This window comes from Cryptomeria japonica, chromosome 11 (genome assembly GCF_030272615.1).
Source record: "Cryptomeria japonica chromosome 11, Sugi_1.0, whole genome shotgun sequence".
NCBI classification, from domain to species: domain Eukaryota; kingdom Viridiplantae; phylum Streptophyta; class Pinopsida; order Cupressales; family Cupressaceae; genus Cryptomeria; species Cryptomeria japonica.
This window is the reverse complement of record NC_081415.1, coordinates 473,564,676-473,587,782: the sequence shown is the minus strand read 5'-3', so window position 1 is coordinate 473,587,782 and position 23,107 is coordinate 473,564,676.

The following is a 23,107-nucleotide window of genomic DNA, read 5'->3' as shown; positions in this document are numbered from 1 at the left end:
TGGATCGGTATCATGCTAGTGTGTACTCTACATGTTACCTGGATGATTCAAGATGTTTTATGGATTCGTTATTATTGTTTTGTTCTTAAGCGGACATGGCATATCATTGTAATAAAGAATTATGTAATGAAATCATTGTAATATCTTTAGGTGGCTGACCTAATTCCTTTAGGCCTTAGGGTTTGTATAAATAAGGGGTAGAAACTCTTTGTAAAGAATCATGGTTATTAGAAAGGTCATGGTCAGCGAATGTAATGTGTGAATATTGTAATATCATTCAAGTGGAGGACTTGATTGATCATTGGTGATCGGATTGGTTTCAGAAGAGGATTTAGTCCTTCAACATTGAATTTAACTGGGACTGTAATTAGGCATAGTAGATGTTATTTCCAGCAGTTCACTCTATTGGATTGTTATCCATTTATCCTAAGAAGGTTGTAGCCTCTTTGTAGTCAATGAGACTCTTTTTGTAATGAGCAGTATCCTCTAGGAAGTGTGCCTTCTTGCAAGTGTAGGCCCCTCATTGTAACACATACTTTCTGCAGAAGTATCATCTAACTATGGGTAGGCTTCTCACCTTGGTTTTTCCCTTTTTGGTTTTTCCATGTACAAATCATGGTGCTATGTGGTATGGTTTCTTTGCATTGATTATCTAGTTAATTGTTAAGTTGTACTGTTTACTGGTATATGTTCCTACCGACATCTGTCTGTACCGATACTTGATTTGTTTAAGGTTGTATTGTGGATTAAAAGTTATAATCTATTAACAACTGATTCACCCTCTCTCTCAGTTGTTCACCGGTTATCCTAACAGGTGGAACACCAAAACATGGGTCAAACTTAGGCAGACTCCAAAACACAACCCCCAATATTTTCTCTCTTGTTTGTGTGTAGTTGAATAATCATGGAAGAGTAGTCACTTTGTGGGAGGCTCCAATCATGGCCTGAGTATGAGTTCCTTTCATCTCTTTCCTTCTAATTTATCCAAGTCATTTTGTATCCGACATTTATTAGCTTAATTTGATCATTTTCTATGTTTTAATTACATTATAATTGACTCTGCTACTTTTTGTACGATCTTTGTACCTCATCTGTATAGGATGACAATACTCCATGCTGGTGTCCTAGACTTGTGCTCTCATCCTCTGGACAGAGGCTTGGTAGAGTCATCTGAGAATCTTGGATTGGAGTCTATCAATTCAATCTATTATTTTTATCCCCTAGCTCACCCTTAGTGCTAGTTTAAGTGAGGTATCGGAGGATTGATTTGTTATGTAGGATTCATCATCCTTGAGGTACAAAATTTCCTTTGTTACATTTTGGTGAACCTAAGATGAACATAGTTTTCTATCTACACTATGTTTTTATCATATAGCTCATTGCATACATTTCAATCTAAAATTTTAAAATATAAAACATAGTTTGCATCTTTGTTCTAGCATTTGCATTAGCCTCTTCATCTTTTTGAGTAGCAAGCTTTAGTACAAGATAAGATCCTCTGTGTGCCTATAGTGTAGTCTCAGTATCGTGAGGCTTGTCTATGAGATTTACAACCCATACTGCCATAGGAGCCATAGTGAGGAGGTCATCCATATAGAGTTTCCCTCATGATCATTAAAGTCCTCCTCTATCCAACGGGATGATCAAAAACACTTTTCTCCACTCTAGCGATCCTTTCCCTTCTTAGAATCTTCAGATACCTTTCATGGGAGGCTTGTCAACTACTAGTTCTCATAACAACTCCCCAACAAAATCTTTGGCTCCTTCTCCTCCTGTTGTTGACCATGATTCCTCTATCACTATTATATTTGATCGAATTTAGTCTCTAGAGGAGAACCTCAGAGATATTGAAGGGTTCCTCAACCAAGAGAATGTCCTTCCTCAAGCCAGGAGTGTAGTTAATACTTTGGGATACATTCTTATCTTAGATAAGAAAGGTTTAGAGATGCTGAGGGAATTATCTATCATTGTAAAAATCCATGTACCCTTGGCACATGCACCCATACAAGATGTCCAGTCTAAAATTTGTGTTTCTTAGTTGGGTGTTGACATACTTGGTTTGACAATACATATAGTTGACCTCGGGTCCACCATCCCTAGCATCAATGCCTCAACTATTCCCTTGGGGTACACAGGTATGTCTTGTAGTTAGATCTCTACCTCTACTACAACTCAGGTCTCTACAATCAATGCTATTACTACCTTTATTAGTAGCACTAATTCTCTTGGTGGTGCCGATGGAGGTGGTGGCAGTGGTTCACTTGGAGGTACCAGTAGAGATGGTGGCACATCTGGCCCACCTCCTCCCCTTCGCCAACTAATCCAATATCGAACACCATCTTACAAAAAATGGGGTAGATGCAATTATAGCTCACCAACCTGGCCTCTGCTTCTAGTCAATCATCTATGCCTGCATATTATAAAAATATTCCCCTTGATATCAATATTGTGAACACCATCCTTCCTCCTGCACTTGATTCATTGAAGTTAAATAGGTTCAATGGTGATGGGGACCCTAATATGCATATTGATTATTTCATGACCATGTCTAGTGACTATCACAACCTGGATTTTGTGTTGCTCAAACTATTCTCATGATCTCTTAAAGGAACCATGTTAGAATGGTATAGCTCCTTACCAAATCATTCTATTCATACCTTTGATCAGCTAATGGATCTGTTTCTTAGGCAGTTTTAGGATAACATTGGTAGCAAGATCACTATCATCAACCTTGTTCTCTGTAAGTAGAATCACAATGAAAAGATCATAGATTTTATCTCAAGGTATCAATCGATCTCTACTAGAATCCCCTTTGTTCTGCCAAATATCAATCTACAGAGGATGTTCATTGGTAATCTACAGCCAGCATTGAGGGAGAAACTATCTCTTAATCATTACAATAACTTTTTAATATGCACTCCACACTTCCAGACTACCAGCACACCATGAAATAGTTCAGAGATTCTACTTAGAACTCTCACAGTTGGTCTTTTGTAGGTGCATCCACAGAAGGGTCTAGAAAGAACAAGGTTGTCGCTAATGTTGTGATTGTCCCACAGGAATCACAATAGAATAGAGCCTTCACCAAATTGATTGATTCTTCCTTGAGCATCATGCAATTATTATTAAAAGATAATTACTTTACCTTTCCTAAGGTTCAACCATTTCCGGATAATAGACCCTATCTGCACTGGTATGATGGGTCAAATTTTTTTCATTACCATCGTGTGCCTGGTCATGAAACTTAGCAGTGTTATCATCTTTGTAATATTGTCCAAGACTACATTGAAAGGGGTAATTAAAGTGGATGTGTGGAAGCATAAGTTGAACAAATATGTTGATCAAACTAACAAGGAGTTGTAGATCTACACTGATCCGTTTACCCTGCATTTGACAAATTTTATTTTTGCATCGAATCCTTGTTTAGATGATGGTCCATTTGTGAACATGGTTGCCATCAATCCTATATTTTTACCTCCTAGCCAGAAGGAGAAGGTGTCTGACATGTCTTTCACCCCTTGAGATGCCCCATACTATAGAGAGAGTGCTCCTTTGTACATCCCTACTAAGCTAAATGGTCAAACTATCATAGGTATGATGGTTGACCTATCCTATAGAGTCGATGTTATCACAAAGGATACTACTCATGAATGATTGGTATAGACCTACATATGATAAATGTCAGACAACCCTAAGAACATGAAAATTTGTATCCCTCCTTTGGGTAGCATCGCCTTGACGGTCCTTGTGGGACTACCCAAGGCTATGTCTTCCACGTTTGTGATCATTCCTAAATTGTACCTATTTCAAGTTAAACTAGGTATTCCTTGGTTGATTTCTATTGACGTGGTCCCTTTGGTGATTCATAAATGTCTTAAGTTTCCTCTTGAGGGTTCAGTGCTTGTCATCTAGAATACTGGATATCGACCCTTGGTATCCCCTAGGGATTTTTTGTTGGATCATTTTTGCCTTGCTTCAGTGGGGCACATGCTTCCCCATGGTGATCTGATGTATCACACATATTATCAATATAAGATGGGGGAACTGGCCCCTAAATATGTTCATCCTAGTTATTCATTGCCTCTTCATGCATCAACCTTTGCTTCGTCTATTCCTATGTTGGAGCAGGTAGTTCCCTATGTCCTCTCATCATCAGGGGTTGGGGCTAATCCTGTTCCTCCAAATAAACCATTCCATCTACCTAGGACAACATAGACTCTAGTGGTATCTTTTGTTCCTATGATTGCACCTAGGGTAGACAATGAAAAGACACCTATGTTGTTAAAGTTTGTGGCCTACCCTCCCTTTGAGCTCCGGATCATACCTGATATTCCTAGATCCTCTCATTACGAGAAAGGGAAGTGCTCCTTTGGTGTATGTTTTTTGTTGCTTTCTCCTACTTCACATCCTACAATGGAACCCTCTAGCTACTCCTCGAGTGAAGTGAGGTAGGTTGCTTGTTGCTGTGAATGTAGTTCCTATTCTAGATGCACCTCTTGTTCCATCAGTTAAGCCTTCTCCTATCCCTGACATGGTTCTAGAGGCCTCTCCTATGGAGCTTGATGCTCTTAAATCCTCTTTGGCTTCAGTTGGTGGTACTCATTTCTATCATAATCAACATCCACATGAATATAAGTACTATCGATGAGCCATGGCTCTAGAGTGCAATGCTGCTCTGCAAGCTGCTGCTGCATCTACAACTCCAAGATTTGTCACATCAACTCTTACTTCAATCGATGCTCCTATTTCTACATCTTCTTCATTTTTTCTTCCTACTACTTTGAGGTATGTTAATGAGCCTCCACCTAAGTGGGTGTAGGTTTTCATTTCTCCTTCATTGGAGCCACCCCTCATCGCTCCTTTTCCAGATGTACCTCCATTGTCTTGGCCTATCGATATGTTGCATACATAGGTGGTGTCCAATGTAGCGTTATCTTCTCCCCTCATTCTCCCCTCATTTTGCAATCATTCCAACTTCAAAGCTTCCTTGGAGTTCTTCAGCCTACTATGGTTGATAGGATTCCCACTTCCCTTGTCTAACCTAAACGCAAGCTTGAGTAGGGCCTCGTTTCGGAGTTTCAATGATAGAAATCCTCACAGGTATGTTCCTCACCCTCTTCTATGATTATTTCAGTTCCTCTTGGTTTTCCTATTTTTGTGTGTGTGGTCAAGAAGGCTTCTCCTAAGTTTGTCACCGCCTCTCTTCTGAATGTTGGGAGTCCTATTCATGTTTCATCCTATCCAAGTGAGTTACCTACTTCCTCTACAAAGGCTTTCTTATTCAACTCCTTAGAGGATATGTCAGATTTGTCTACGATATTTGTGTGACCATTGACCCTCGCCTCCTCCTCTAGATGCAAACATTGCTACTACTTTGTCCCTTTCCCTTGTTGCTGGTGAGGTGCTTGGTAAAGCTCTTTTGGTGCTCCCTCTCCAAGCTCATCCCCATTCTCCCTATGATCTGGACTGGGAAGATGATGATCTCCTAAGGGATGACCCTTAGTATATTTAACTTTTATCTCCATCTTTTTGTTTGTGTGTTTGATTGTGTTTCATCATTCTTTCTTTATTTGTTTGTTCCCTCCCAGAGGATCTAAGTTATTCCATATGTACTTGGATAGGGGAGGTTGACTGTCTTTATCTGTTGTGCCCTCCCAGTGGACCTGAGTTACTTTGTAGGTAGTCGGATACGGAAGATTTTCTATCATACATCTTCTTCTATTTGTCTCTCTCCTTTTTTTATCTTGTCGTATCTTTCTTTTTCACTATTCAAACATGATGCAAAGCGTTGGGGGCATCTTGGGCCTTCTCTTATGTTGACCCAAATTTTTATTTTATCTTTGTCTTCATGTGCTCTTCTTCAAATTTGAGAATTTTGGTGCTATGATGATATACTCATCTCATAGTTATATTATATATCGTCTTTTCACTGCTATGGGTTTTGATGCCAAACTATCAGATCCCCCTATCTTCTTGCATTCATCATCGATGTTGTGGACACTTATGGGCTACTAGCTACTGGTGGCGTCCCATGGAAACATTTTTTATGTTGACATGCCATAATTTCTCTTCTCCTTAGAATAGAATGCCTTTCATGCATATCATTCTTGCGAGGGGCATCATATTTTCATTTATGCATGGTCTACACTTGTTATCTAGTCCTTTGCATGATTCTTCTTGATCGCCTTTTCATGTTTTCCTATACGTGGGCAAACCATTTGATCTTTTTCTTTTTCTTTTTCTTTTTCTTTTTCTTTAAGTTTATCAAATCTATCTTTAATCTCGCCCAATCACATGTCTATCTAGGGTCTCGCTACCCATGGTGGCAAAATCTTGCCCCATCGTATGGTTGTCCATACTGGCATAAAACATCATCCTATCACATGGCTATCTAATGTATCACTACCCATACTGGCACAATCTCTCTCTATCATATGGATATCTAATATAAGGCACTTTTCTATTCATACTGACACATCTCACTTTATAGTGGTTGCTTATCTTGTATCTTTTCATAATAAGGGGATTTCCTCCAAGCAAGGTTCATTTCTGCTATGCTATCTTATCTATCATATATCTTAAATCTATCCTTCACCTTATCATTTGACGTGGTAGTCTACAACTAGTGTGTCTATGATGTATCAATTAGAAATGTCAATTTTAAACTTCACGCTGGGGGCAACCTCTTTTTATCAACAAAATTTTTCCTCCCTATCATGACTCTTTTCTCTATCTTCCTCTACTTTAGCTTCTCATCTCTCAGCAAAGACGTGCTCGCTAAAGTGGGGGAAAATGTAATATAAAAAATTACACCTTGTACAATTCATCACAACAAATAGTGCCTTCCTCCACATCATCGGAGGTCATGTATTGCCATCTTTGTCCTTTTGTCCACTCAAGATCACTTTTTCATCTTCAAACTGGTATTTCACCAACTCTATCAACTGGTCACCTTTGGGACTATAGCATTATGCAAAGATGTCTATATGGATCACTAGCATCCCTTGAATCCGACAGTCCGTAGGTGACCATTTGAGCGTTACGCTTGCACCTGGAAGGAATTGTAATGCCCTTGCATGCTTCCACTGATGTCAATTTTTGGTCCAGACCTTATATCTCACTCATTTGACGGTATTTTTAGGATCTTTTGGCATTTTGAGAACACTCTTTGCAGGTTGGAGCTTTTAGCAATCTATTTAGATAGGATTCATAGCTTTTATGATAAAAACCATCATTGTTGTAGCTCTCTGGATAGCTCAAAACACCATTTTCATAGCATCTCAGAAATGAGAGTTTAATCATTCTCTTTTTCATTTATTTTATGCATTATCAGTCTTTTATCTTGCATTTTCCTTTCATCATCTTAATCATTTATTTCCCTGTGGCTTTATCTAGGTTGTCCATGGAGGTGGAAACACCAAAACAAGGGTCTAACTTGGGTAGACTCCAAAACACACCCCCCAACATTTTCACTCTTGTTTGTGTGTAGGTGAATAATCGTGGAAGAACAGTCTCTTTGTAGGAGGCTCCAATTGTGGACCGATTGTGAGCTCCTTTCATCTCTTTCTTTCTACTTTATCCTAGTCATTTTGTATCCCACATTTACTAGTTTAAGTTTTTTTATCATTTTCTGTGTTTTTTATTATATTATAATCACGTCTATTATTTTTTGTATTATCTTTGTACCTCATCCATATAGGACAATGGGGAGCCACGCTAGTGTCATAGACCTACACTCTCATCATCTATACAGAGGCTTGGCCTGGAGTCATCTAAGAGCCTTGTATTGAGGTTTGTCAATTCAATCAGTTATTTTTATCCCCTAGCTCACCCTTAGCACTAGTTTAAGTGAGGTATTAGATGGTCGATTTGTTCTCTAGGATTCATCATCCTTGAGGTAGAAAAATTCCTTCATTATAGGTAGTATTCCTAAAAAATTCATCACTCCAACTCTACTTTTTAGGAAAACCCCCTATGAGACCTCAGCCTTAATTTTAACTATTTTATATTTTATACTTTCAACTATTCCATTGATTACTCTTTTCCACTAGTGAATGATAATATCATAATTAAATTTAAAATAAATGCAATTATCTATAAATGGGTATGTTGGGGATTTTCATTGTTGTAATAATCTAATATTTTTTCTTGTGACTTTTAAAAAATTCTAGCAGTTTTAATGGGATAGGCTTAGTGATCCTCATTTTTGTAGAAAGCCCACATTAGGTTTCTCAGAGAACCTAGATTTTGCATGAATATAAAAACTAGAGGTTGAAGAATCCTTGATTCTCTATAAGCACTATTCAATAATCCTGATTGAGGGAAAAAGTATAATGAGCATTATTTGTTCCTACATCTTGGTGCTTTGAAGATTTGATATCAATCATGGGTGTGTTTGATGAAGGGAAATCATCTAAAGAGGTTCCTAGTGGACGGTTTTTCTATAATTCCCTTGTTCAGATTATCCTGATTAGATTGATCTACTTCTAGTATTCTGGGATGTTTAATGCTCTTATAGGCATGTGAGATGGAGGACATGTGAACTAGATGTAGCCAACAATACCAATACAACTCTTTACACAATATTTACAGTATTTGGCATATTGGGTGGATGCCTCTCTCTACACCCATCTCCTCTACACTCTCATAGATCTCAATCCCCAAACGTATGAGGTCAATGTCTTAGCTAATAACCAACACAACATCGCACTCTTCACATCCACAATGCATGAGAGTAATCCCTCCATTAAAACCTTGCTTTCAATTAGGGGAGAAAATTCCAACATGGAAAGTTCAAATCCCTATTTATCTTTATTTTTTCATAATAGTCATGTATGTTATAATTTTGTGCTTATATTAACTTATAATTAAGAAAACATATTTAGTTTTAATAATAATCATTGTAGAGTTTATGTGGGGAATTTTTATTTACAAATGGAATCTCGATATGTTTATATTTGTGGGTTACTTTTTGTATTTAGGATCGTGTAATTGTGTTTCTATAAGCACATGTGTTCTTTAATTTATGATGGTATGAAGAGTGTGTATCTTAAAAACACTTATAGCAACCATATCAAAGGGAACAAATTACTTTAATGTATAGTTTTGCTAATTGATTGAAAGTGGGCAATTAGATCTTGATTAAAAAGTTAAAAAGTCCCTCAATTTACATGTAGTAGTGTAGTGTCATCAAATCATAGACATTATTTCAGTAGCTTACCTATAGTATTTGCATATATACTTGGATCTTATTTGGAGAATCACAAACTCAAAATATCATAATACCCTCAAGTATTTTTTTTTCTTTCTTGAAAACAGATTGAACCCCATAAAATAGTGCTTCATTTTCTGCAAAATTATCAATGTATGTAATGTCTATAACTTATAGGTTGCAAAAAACTCTTGAAATGGTGGTTAATTAAATAAAACATAGAATGATATACTAAATAATTAATGAAACTTGTGGTATTATCTGCATACCATGAATGTACACACTTGAATCCAAAAACATTAAAAAAATAAAAATAAAAAAGTAATGAGAAATAAGCACCTAATGGTGGAAATTGTTCGTATGTTTCCTTAGTAAAGTTACATGATGAAAACCTATTTGGGGGTATCACATGTAAATCCCCTACCTATGTGCACCCTACATGACAACACAATCTCACAAAAACATATATATCTTAAATATTCATAACACGACATGTATTTTCTCTATCTTACTATACAAAATGTGTGTCACTTGTTGTGGAATAAAAATTGAAATGAGGAGTCTATTAATCCTCTCATATTTGATTAAAAATAATATAGCACTTGATAAATATCTACATTTACAATTAAAAGATTTATTTTACAGAGTCAATCTGTGAGATAAAAACCCACTCTTATGAATGGATCTAAAATAATAAAAATAGAAGAAAAATCCTTTGTAAATATTTAATTATTGAATGATAGAATATAGTTTTTGATTAGGATAAAAACGGGTTTTACAGGGACCCAAAACCCAAATCCAAAAAGAATAATGAACTATTCGTAGATCAGAACAAAATCAATTGCCAAATGGCAACAAAAACAAAAGAAACACCCCACATAACCCAACTAAGAAAACATAGAAACCTGAGAAAAACTACCCAAAAAGTAACACATAACTAACCAAGAGCTTTCATGAGCCAAGAATTTTTCTAAATTATATTCTTGTTTGTTTCTTTGAGATCCTCCATGATGAACCTCGTGGCACTTTTCTCCTTGTTCTTGCTTCTTTTCCTAGTAGAAGGTCCATATGACACCTACATATCTGCTCCTTGTGGGTTTATATCCAAATTCTTCTTTTTCAACTTGGTAGCTGAGGGTAGTACACTGCTGAGCAACTGGTCTCTCTGAACAGAAATTTTCTCATTTACTTTTCTAAGATCTTCTGCATCATTGTTCATAGCCTCTTTGCTAATTTCCACCAAACCTCTGAGTTTTCCCTTTAATACATCCATCCCCTTCTCTAGATTGATAATTTTAGCTCCATGCTCTGTTTTCATAAACTTCACATCTTTTGTTAATTTCTAAGTCATCTTCAGGAGCTTGTCAGTTTTGTTCGACATCGGGTTCTTTGTGAAAGTATTGATTATATCTTTTATGCCCTATTTTATGAGAATAATTTCGCTAACCACCCAATGAAAACACTTCTCCTGGCTATTAGTTGACTTAGCCAAGAGCACATCAGAATCCACTTTGTCACTTTTTCTATCTCTTGGGTCTACTTGATCCACATTGAGAGGAATATCCAATTTAATTTCTTCTTCCCCTTTGCCTTTTGTCTCCATGACTTTCCCCATTTTTTTATTTTTAGAGATTTTAGGGCCCATCTCTTGGGGTTTGGAGGGAGGGGTTTTGAACTTCTTAATTGCATGTTTACTTTTCTTGCTACTATTGGTACTAGGGCATAGACTTTTGGGGGGGTCCCTCATCCTCAAAAGGCTAATAATCAGGGTCAATGGGCACTATATGTCCCTCAAGTCCATGACCATCTCACCCAACTCCTTCTCACCAATTTTAATGTTTGACACCACATGAACGTCAGGAATAGCCAAGGGTTTAGGGTTGTTAGCAGTTTTATGGGTAAGGGAGGGTTTGACCTCATGAGTTGTGGCATATTCCATGATAAGAAGAATCAATCCCTCATGCAAGACATGATCATCACTATTTTTGGCATGATGTGAAAGACTATGTTCCAATGAGAAGAGTAAATAAAATGGCAAAGAAATTTTCCTCATGCCTAAAATGATTTAAACTAGTGAAGTGATAGGAAAAAATACTAACAAAATGACCATCCAAAGTGATGTACCTCATGATAACCTCCACCACATTCGTCCAGAGACTCATGATATCTTTTTTGTTGTATCCCCTCTCAATAGTTTTTCTCACTCTATCCCTTTCACTCTGTTTGTCGAAGAACATAGACAAAGATTCTTTCATTGCCTTCTGCTCTCTATAGAACTTTTTTCCTACCATTTGTAAACCAATAATTCTAGCAATAAATATCTCATCCACTTTTAATTCAGCATCATAAGCACTAAGAATGCCATTATTCCACCCCTTCACAAACCCATCTGTCATCCTAGGGTCTTGACCATGCAGTTTTTTAAGGTATGGTTCAAGACCACCATCCGATATTTCAGTCCATAGCTCCTTATTTTATTCCTATTTTTGGCATGATGTTGGCTCCCTTCTATTCTTATCTCCCCCAATATTAGAATTGCCCTTGCAGATGTGGAGGTTCATCATTTTAATCCCAAGCCTGAATGAGTAGACACAAAACTAGGTAGCCAAGAACACTCTAGAATCCTTAGCATTACATTAGATCCACTTATTACAAGAAATGACTTTACTCATTTGACAGGAAAGCATCATTAATAGTTTGTCGTTGGGAGTAGACAATATTTTTCACATCTCTTCCTGTCAGCTCACACAAGTGTATTGGGAAAATTTCCCCTATCATCCACCATTTGATTTTCTCATATGCCACTCCTAAATTGGCCACGTAATCCACATGCATATTACCTTCCCAAACAATATGGGTTATGCAAATTTCATCTACCTTAGAAATCATTACTAGGAAATACAAGATTAAATGTTTAATAGTCCAACTAGGAGGCATATTTTTAATCCAACAATTGATGATATTAAGGGAGTCACTTTCAAGCCACACCTTTTTATGTCCTCCTCAGATAGCAAGTTCAAGCCCAATGTAAGTTGCATTTGTCTCAGCAAAGTGGTTTGTCTGAGTACCCAATGGGAGTGCCACTACTAAGACAAGCCTACCATTTTGATCATGTGCAACTCCCCCACAACTTATCGACCTGGGATTCCCCTTAGCCATCCCATAACCGTTAATTTTGTTCCATCCTCCAGGGGGTGCAACCCGAACAATGTTGGATCTAGTTTTCTTTAACTTAACAGTAGGTTTAAAAATATCCAAATTGATGTACCATCAATTTATGATGTCCCAATCCAGAGAAAGAGTAGGAATAACAGGGTAGAGCCAGCAAGAGGGATAGAAGGAGACAAAATTCTCCTTAATGGAGTTTTGAATACGATGAGCCAAAGAGAAAGTAGAGGAATCTTTATCCCTAAAAATACAATTATTTCTTTCCTTCCAAATTCCCCAAGCAATATGAGGGAGCATGAAGCTACATAACACCTTAAGAGAGGGATTATTAGAAGGGAAATTCCATTGGGTCCAAAAGTCAAAGAGACTAAAAGGGAAGCACCACATACTCCCCCAAAGGTCAAGAAAGTAGGCCCAAATATCTTGAGAAAAAAAAAATGAATCAACAAATGGGAGACATCTTCAACATCCTACTTAGATAGAAAGCATCTATTAGGAATCGACATCCCTCTCTTGTAAAAAATATCAATAGTGAGAACCTTATTCTGCATGAATATCCAGAAGAAAATATTAATTTTTGGAATCAACAATTGATTTTAGATAAAGGACCAAAAAGGAGAGGGATTTGAGGTTCTAGATAGCAAGGCAAAGGCTCAGGAAATAGAAAAACCCCTAGAGAAAGAGCCACCCCAAACCAAGGAGTCCTTAGTAGGGGAGGCAGGGATATGAATAAAAGAAAGCCAATTCTGAATAGGTTTTAACAAAGGATCAAGAATATTAAGATCCACCAATCAACCTTCTCGAATATAATTAGCAACCCATAGGCCTATATGTTCCACACATAAAGCTTTGAACTGAGAAGCCCAAGGACTATTAATCAAAGCACCATCACCTGCCCACCAATCTTCCTAGAAATAATTTTTCTACCCATTTCCAAGGCACCATCTCAACCCTTTTAAGATTATGGACTTTGTAGAAACCTAAAAATGTCTCATTAATCGTACGCTAATTATTCATTTTATTAATTAAGTAAATTTTTAATTATTTAATTAAGCTAATTAATTATTCTTACTAATTCAAAACATCACTTTCTAAATTACTAATCATTCAATTTCTATCTATTAGTCAATTCATCATTAACCCCCTTCTCAAATATTAATTAAATATTAATTATTTAATTAATTACAATTAATTCTCCTGATTAAATAATCTTTATTATTTAACTAATTTCATTTCTAATGATTGAATAATTTAATTTAAAATATTTAATTAATTAACTTATTCCTCCAATTCCCCAAATTTGAATTTCAATTAATTCCATCTAATTTCATTTTCTCAAATTCACATTTCACCAAATCTAAATTTCAATGGATTTCAGTAAACCTCATGTGCATTTTAGCATTCAAAAATCCAAATTCAAATTTAAATCAAAATAAAAATAAATTTCAATTCAAAGTCCTACAACACATGTTGAAAATCATAACTGATTGATCAAATTAGTTAACTCAGTTAACTCTTCAATCTCCCCTTTCACTCCAAATCACCTTTTCTGACTAACTCATTTATTTTGTCTTCTTCTCAATCAATCTAGTCAACTGGCTAATCAATTGAGTCATCTAGTCAATCAATTGAGTTATCTATTTAATCAATCCACTTAATAGATCAATCAATTGAATTATTCTCTTTAATCAATCTACTTAACAGATCAATCAAAATGAGTTCACTGATCAATCAATTCAGTTCAATTTCTCCCCCCATCTATCTCAAAAATCTATAAAAGCAAGATCATTTCTCTTCTTTCAACAACCACTATCTTTCAAACTATTGTGCCATCTTTATGTAAGAATCCAGTGCAATATCTGAGAGCCAAACAACACAATATTGGAGAAGAGCAATGGAAGCCATGGACGAAATCATTTGAGGGAGTTTTAATTTAGATTTTATGCTTCATTGATTTCTATCTAATATTTCATTGTCTTTATGGATTTAGCTAATTAGAATTGAGTATTGGTGGTTTACTCATTTATTCTAGTCATTTATGCTTAATTTTCTTGTAGAACAAACTTCATGTTTAAAATATTCGTCTAAAGGGCCAAAGCAATCTGAGGAATAAAATGGCCTTCCAACGCATGTTGAAGTGAGTGGATAGGACCAAAATATTTCCTCCGGATAATAGAGATCCACTTATTACACTGTAAGACATCTCCGCAATTATTTAGCCATGAGGGCTTTATTGAAATCTTGAATGCATCTAATGGCAAGACCCGCAAGCTTCTTTGGAAAAATGATAGATTATAGTTAGGCTCTACTACATAGTAGATATTCAAACTCTACTAATCACTCGTCTAGCAATTTTTAAAATACAATTATTTAATTTTGAGATTTTATCTTAAATTAGCAAGTAAATATACTTGGAATTTTTTTATTAACCACTAATTTGGAAGTTGTATTTGGTTTAATAGATTATACCAGCGGCGCCACTAAAATCATCGTCCTGTGTGCTACTGCAGCCAAAGGCAATGTACGGAATAGCTTTCCACCAGGACGAAGCCGAAGCCCTTCTTTTCAGACTGAAAGTTTCTGAGGCCATGTTTCCGGAAGTGAGTGAACCGTCTCCGTATCCATACAAGTACCCGCAGGTGCCGGGATAGCCGCAAGAATTTGAACTCGACCCATTACAAAACTGGCTATTGCATGAAACATTCATGTATGTGGAAGATCTATGGGGATTGTACAAGGCATCCTTTTGTGTATAACAGCTAATGCAGGGTCCGCATTGCAGCCAAATGAGGTCGCTGCCTGTGTTGACAATCATATGTTGTAGCAATGGAGAGGGATGCCCTATTCCAATTTTCATTATGAATTCATTGTAACCTACACTCAGGTAGGGGTTCCATGGAGGGGGTTTAAGTTCTACTTTTAAGGAAAAAATGGTCTTATGGAAAACAAAAAATTGCTACAAAATTATTTGGAATCTTTTCCTAAAAAATAGAACCCCTAATTTTTAGGCTTGAAAATTTAAGGTAGTGAAAATGGGGTTGGGTTAGAAATTGTCCCAGAAGCGTCCGAATATATTATGCCATTTTTTAATCATATGAATTTTATCAGAAAAGCTAAATTTTTTTACTATCAATTTATTTAAATTGACGATTTTAAACTTGAGTTGATCTACACTACAAAGTTCATGGCATCCTTAAATTTAGCAACTTAAATTTTTAAACACAAGTGCAAAACAAAATTCATGGGACCACCAACTTTAAAATATTCCTAAAATATCTTAGCAGCTCTAGCTCTATGTTTTAGGAAGCCCCTTCCATAGAACCCTAGCCTCATCGAGCTGGTGCATCCTCTTGTGAAGCATGCAACCACTCCAAGTACCTTTCGCTCCTATCCACAAATCGCCACACCCATTGAGTTGTCATTAGGTTGTGGCCTTTTGCAATTGGAGACAACCGAGACTCTCTGTAGATCGATTCCGCTCTGTAATTACCAGCCTGATGCTGAAGTCTCCCTCCTTCGCAATTGTTATATGAAAGTTAGTATAAGAGGATTAGGACTACTGACCTCAAATTGCCCAATGCAGCCATGATTGCAAAAACTAGCTTCTAATGAAATATACAATGAGATGTTTTATTTATTAAGACAACGTGTGTAGTAAGAATAGCTAATATGATACTGCAAGTTTTAAATATATAATGTAAATATTAGATGTCTAGTGAACTAAAAATAAATGAGTGTTACATGGTTCCATCATTAAGCAAATGAGGCTAAATGTATGAAATGATTGATTGAATGTATGAAATATACAATGGGATGTCTTGTTTATAACGATAATATCTAATATAGTAAGAACATCTAACAAGATATAAGCATTAAATGTCTAATATAAATATTAAATACTTAGGAAACTAAAGTAAATGAGGATTACAATATTTAATGCCTAAGAAATTAAAAGTAAATAAGGGTTACATGATCCCTTTATGACTAATTTGTAGTTCACAAACACTTAGGATCTAAGTTAACATATGAATATGTCCCATCACTAATTAATTACAAGGTTCAATGCCTTGATTAGGTACTAGACATTATTCACTTTAATATTTTGGAAAGGTGGAGTAGAATGTAAATAAGATAAAGAATGGAGGAACAAAAAAGAGCTACATGGAAAATTAGAATATAGCAACATTTTAATTAAGACATAAAAATAAAGAGAGAAGAGGTCACAATAGATTTCAAGATTGGAAATTAAATTAGAAGGATTAAAAAGCTATTGAAGAAAGGGAAATTTAGATTAGACTGCCATTCTTAAAGAAAACTTAGGTTTTATTATTAACAAGAGAGTGATATATTTAAAGGGAGAAAGGACACATGGTGAAAAGATAGAGTGGGGTGAGTGATATAGGAAGAGTTTATAATTCAGTGGGAATGAAGATATCATGCCATTTACATGAGGTTAAATATTTGAATGAAGAGCATTGTATTTCTATAAAATTTGAGGAAGCTAATATTTGTATATGCAACTATAGGGGAATGTCCAAAATCCCGTTCATATTTATTTTTTCATAATAGTCATGCTTATAATCAAGAAAATGTGCTTAACTTTAATATTAATTATGGTAGAGTTTATATGGGGAATTTTTCTTTATAAACGGAATATTTTTTTATTACAGAACAATGAGTTTTGAAGGGACCCAAAACCCTTTAACATAGAACTACATCAAAAAGATGCCATGAGTAAAGTCAAAAGAATTATAGTCCAGAGGTAGCAAAAGACCAGCAAAAAGAAAAAAGCTAGCAAAAAGACAACAGAAAGGAAGAAGCTAGTACAAATTTTTTAGAGCGTCTACAGCCTCAGCTTCGAATTGAGTCATGTTAAGTGATATTTTCTTAAGCTCCTAGATTTCTTGATTTGCAGATTTCTTCTTCATATTAGCTCTGGTTCTTTTACAAGGCACAACTGTTTCCTCTTGTTTTTTCGTCCAAGGCATCAACATCCACTATGGTACCTTCTTGATGGAGGGATTCAATCTTTCCAACTATGGTGTTTATACTCTCTGTAGAATTCTTCACCACTTTCTAACTATAGGTGACCAATGAAATCAAATTCTTATTGACTTTTAGAAACTTGTTCTCCATTTAACTCAATCTACCCTCAAACTCTTTCTTACGTTTTTCCTCCAGCCATGACAATCTGGTATCATAATCTTTCTTCATCTCACTTACCATACCTACCATTTTCTACATGGAATCCACAATTGACTTTCTCTAGTCCATTGTTTGTTATTCAGTATCTTGGATATCATGTTTGTTGTTAATTTCCCGAAGTTTCACATTGATGTCCTTGATTTCATGAAAATTCCATTTAAACATTCTAAAGTTATCCACCATAGCATCGCGGGCCATGGACAAGAAAGCATCAGGGTTATCCCTTTCCTAGCCAAGGAAAGAGGAATTGGCATTGAGGTCCTTTAGAAAGGGGGGTCTATCACTTATGGAGTGGGTCAAGATAGACTTGTTTGGGATGAAGTTGTGGGACGGGTGAGAATCAGAATTTGAGGTAGAAGCAAGGGAGGCTCTACCTTGTTTAGCTTTGTGTCCAGTCTTCAAAGAAGACTCTGAACCAAAATCAGACTCAACCATGTTGGTATTCCATTCTTCCTCATCAAAGGATAGGCTAACATGATCTTCCTCCTCAGCCTCCCTAGAACCTTTAGGAAACCTATTCAAAGGGGAGGGAAAGGTTTTGATGTTCTCATGGATAAGGAAAAATAATCCCCCATTAAGGAAATGGAATTTTTTTATTTTCCTATGGTCCTTAATGCTAACATTAATGGATGTCATTAAGAAGAAGGGGAAAGAAATCTTCACATTGTGCCTAGATGATTAAGAAAAACAAAATGATGCCCATAGGCCCTAGTGTATCTCCCATCAAGGGTAATATATTTCATTAAAACAACAAGAACAAAGCGCCAAATAGAGTTGATGTTAGCCATGTCATAGCTTCTTTTATTTACTTTGGCAAGCTTTTCCCTCTCCTTTTCAATTCTAGGAAATATTTTAACAGCAGTGTTAGACATTTTTGCCTATGTAAAATTTTGCATATTCCATTAATAGACCAATGACTTTGGTTATCAACTTCTCATCAATTTCCACCTTTCTACCCTCAATTTAATTTTTTTCCATCCTTCAAACTCTTGGTGAATTTCTTTGTGACATTTGCATGCACTCCATATAATTTTTCTATGAAAGGGGTAAGGCTACCACAATCTAGAATCCACAATATTGTTTTGTTCTTCCTGAGCTCTTCACAATTTAAGGTTTCAACCTTTTTTCTTTCTCCTCCCATGGTGTCAACAATGCAACTAGTTCATAGGATAGGGAACTTCTAGAAAGGATCCCAAGATACCTAGAAAGCATGTGACACAACTAGAAATAATACAAGAATGACATGCTTAATCATTAAAATTTGAACTATCATATTGGAATGACATCTTAATTTAATGTTGTAGCTTGTTTCACCTAAGCCAAATCATATAGCATCAAGACCTTAATTTTTGCCGATAGTTGATCACCAAGCCCCCATACTTTTTCATAATTGCTCCTAACTCTTAGATTAGCAAAGTGGTCTACCAACCCATTAGCTTCACGATAGGCATGGCATATATTAAAGTTTTGAAATGAATTTTATAAATCCCTAGGTCACTCAATCCAACTTTTTATGTTCCAAGAAGGTTTTTTTTTCTCAATAGACATTGGATTATGTTATTATAGTCCCCCTCAAGCTAGAGAGAATTAGCATTGCTTTATTTTGCTAGCAAAACCCCATGGTAGTTAGCCATAGCTTCAACAAGGTGGTTTGTCTAACATCCCAAGGTGAGTTCCACCACTAATAAGATCCTACCATTTTGATCCTTAATCACTCCCCTACACCCAGTCAGCCCAAGGTTTCCCTTGGATGCCCCATCAAAGTTGACTTTGACTCATCTAGCCGGAGGTTGTGTCCAATGAGAAAAATTCCTACGGGATTTCCTTAAACTAGGATCACTGGGATAATCAACCTTATGTTCCATATACAAGCAATATCAACATCAAAAGAAGAAATAATATTCACTTTGAGCTTTAGATTATCCTTGGTAGACAGAAAGTTCTCAATGATAGCTCTTTGAATTTTACTGAAAACAACAAGAGGGGGAGACAAAATGTTCCTGAAGATTCCAGTATTATTTTCTTTCCAAAGGCCCCAAACCAGATGAGGGGAAGATAAGGACCAAAGAAGCTTCAAGGAATAACTAGTGATCGACCCTCTCCAATGGGCAAGGAGGTCCACAAGAGAAGGAATAACATAATTCACTTTCCATAACTACAAAACAGATCCCCAAACTTTAGAAGCGAAATCACAATGCTGATGAATACTAAGAGGGGGGGTGAATTAGTATACCAAAATATACTAAACTTAAACTCTTAAACAGTTTAGTAGTTAATCGGTACTATAACAGATTTACTAACAAACTGGTTAAGCCAAATGTAAACCAAAAAGCAAATAAAGAATTCACCCACAAGAGCACAATCACCATAACACAAGAGGTTTTGACATGGAAACCCAAATGGGAAAAATTACGGTGAGCCGAAACTCACAAGTAACAATCTACATAATAGAAACTAGATCGATTAAGGTCAAACCGCTTAAGATTAGACTGGTTAAGGTCAGCCCGGTTAAGGTCATACAATGTTCTTCACTAGAACAGATCCTGTTAGGAATCTAGATATCTATTAGGAGATAAATCCTATTAAAGACTACCTTGTGAGAGGATTTTAGATTCACAGTTGTGAACCACCTTGTTAGAGGATTTACAAAGGCTTTGTTGGGCCTACCCAGTTAAGGGTTTCAGACTTGTCGAAGATATGAGTAATCGACAAGTAGATGATCTAGATACTAGCATAGTATGCTTGGTTAGATCCTTGATAGCTCATTTTTAATACACATTTAGCATTACTTCAGTCTTCAATATCTCCACTTTTGTTTCTTTACACAGACCTAATCTTCTCTTCTATGATCGCACATACAAAAACCTCATCATCCTTTAAAACCCTAGACATTATGTCCTTATAAGGAGTCTGATTTCATGTTGGTCCAATAGGATTACATTACAAGTTCCTAGGTTCAGTGCATCTAGACACATTTGGTAACACGACACAAAATCACCACCAAAGTGTTGGTGGATGATAACTCATCACAAAAATACCGGTTCATTACCAATTACCGGTTCATACATTTTACCAATCACCGGTTGTCACAATGAAGACAGGAAAAATGTTAACTACCACTTTGTTCCTTTGTACCGCATTGGGATCCTCGAACCACTTGAGGTCTTCATACCGCTTTGGGTCTTCAATCAGTTTGTGACCAGTAAACACCTTCTACAAAACATTGATAGTCTAAAGACTATAACACATAATACCGGTTGGAACAAGTACCAGTTGAGCACAACTCATACATAAGGGAGTGATCATAAAACAAGTGTGTGTCCATCAATGACAATCACAACATCATCAAAATGCCAACAATCTCCCCCTTTAGCATTGATGGCAACACTAAGGAAAATTTTGACATCTAAGTGTTTTACAACAAAAATATGCCATAATCAAAATTACTCACCCTAAGCATATACACTATCCCTTTTTGTAGAAAATACAATGTATACTACTCTCTTAAAGAAATAACATGAAAGTATATATAACATTCACCAAAATTTTAGATACTACTCCCCCTTTGCCAACAATGACAAAGTATTGTAGAATAGCCCCTGTTTCTCATTATCATTAAAATAAATAAGGGTTTATGACAATAATGAGTGAAACTTATCAAAAATTGATTTAAAATCCTGCATAAAAGTCTTCATAGATAATGCCATGGAGTCTCCAGTTGTTTGCTCTTTTCTGCTTCCTTCTTCTCTTTCACTCTTTTCTTTTCCTCTTCTTTCTCCCTTTGTTCTACTTCATGCTTTTTTTTCTCTTCCTCCTTCTTTCTTTCTTCTTCTCCTCATCTTTCTAGTTCTCCTCTTCTTTCTTCTTCTCCTCTGCTTTCCTCTTCTCCTCTTCTTTCCTCTTCTCCTCCTCTTCTCCTCTTCTTTCCTCTTCTCCTCTTCTTTTCTCTTTTCTTCTTCTTGTTTCCTTTTCTCTTCCTCTTTCTCCACTTTCCTTTTCTATTCCTCTTTCTCCACTTTCTCTTTGTTTACCTTTTCCTTTTCAAGCTTTTGCTTGTTTGTTTTTTCTTTGTCTTGTTTCTCCTTGTCTGCTTTTTCTTTATTAGCCTTTTCCTTTTCAGCATCTAAAGTGACATCTTCAACACCCAAAGCATCAACATCAATGGTGTCCACCTTTTTAGTAGCTAGTTCTCCTTCATCGTCAAATGCCTCATTCCGTTTGGCTAAAGAAAGGCCAGGGTCTTGTGCGGCTTCTTATTGGCCTTAGAGACTTGATGCAACCAAACAACAGCTTTGGCATGCAAATGAGTGTCCTTCTCTACTTTGGAGGCTTTGCCTTCTAGTAGCCTAAGTCTTCTTCTTCTCATGAAGAAGAGACCTTTATGCATGTCCATAATCTGAAATAATTCGGATTTGGAGGCTTCAGAAAAGTACTGAGCAAATACTTTCTCCCTTATTTCGTGTTCTTTTTCTATGGCAATGCGCCATTTGTTGTCCAAAGAATTGTATAAAGAATCTAGTGCCTCAAATCTAATTTCTTATGGTGACCAGTCATTCATACACAAATAATTAATGACTTCCCACTATGTTTCCTCTTTCTCACTATCGGTAAAATCATCAAAACACTCCTTTAGATCACTAAGCAATTTTCTTCTTATATTCTTGATAGTCCTTTGACAATGTGTCATTGGCTTATAAGAAGAGATGTCAATATTTATCGATGCTGATGATGCAGGTGTATTGCTAGTAGCTTTTGTCTTCTTCCTTGTTTGCTTGGTCTTTTTAGGCTACACATCTGATTTTGTATCTTCAGATTCTGATGAGTTTCTCTTGGTCTTCCGCTTCCCTTCAAATACTTTGTCGGGTGCAACTTCCTAGTTCTTCTTGGTAGGTGACCGCTTGGTCACTTTTGGGCTGGCTAAGGTAACCGATGTTGATGCTGCTAGCACTACCTTTCCCTTTTTTGTAGAAGGCTCTTCAACCGGTGTTACCCTTTCTGAGTAGGTGTTGGTTCTCTTTTTCTTTGCATTTAAAGGAGAGGCAATCAGGTTGGAGGCATACCCATCTAACATGTCATACATTACCTCATAACCCATAGGTTCTACATATACCTGTCTGGGCTCTACCACTTCCATTACACATTCATCTACTCTAATGGTAAAGCAGATGTCCTTTTCATATTTCTTAACAATGTCTCTAGATATCCTCATCCTTTGACTCATCTTTCGCTTGAATTCATCAAAGTATTTATTCAAGACTTCAAGATATCTGGTTCCCACCGCTTGGAGACTTTCCCTAATTTGTTTGATGACCGGTTGGTCAGTAGACCATTGAATATCACCGACTCCCAGGAAATAGCCTTGAAAGTAGAAAAATAGACCCACCAAAAGTTGTCCAAATTTGAATCTAAGGGCACTGTCCTGTTTGATGGACTCTAAGTTTAATAAAAGTTTCTTCTCCAAATAGGTGCATAGATAAAATGAGGCATCCTCCATGATCATTCTGTAGGCGGCATTAACCATAG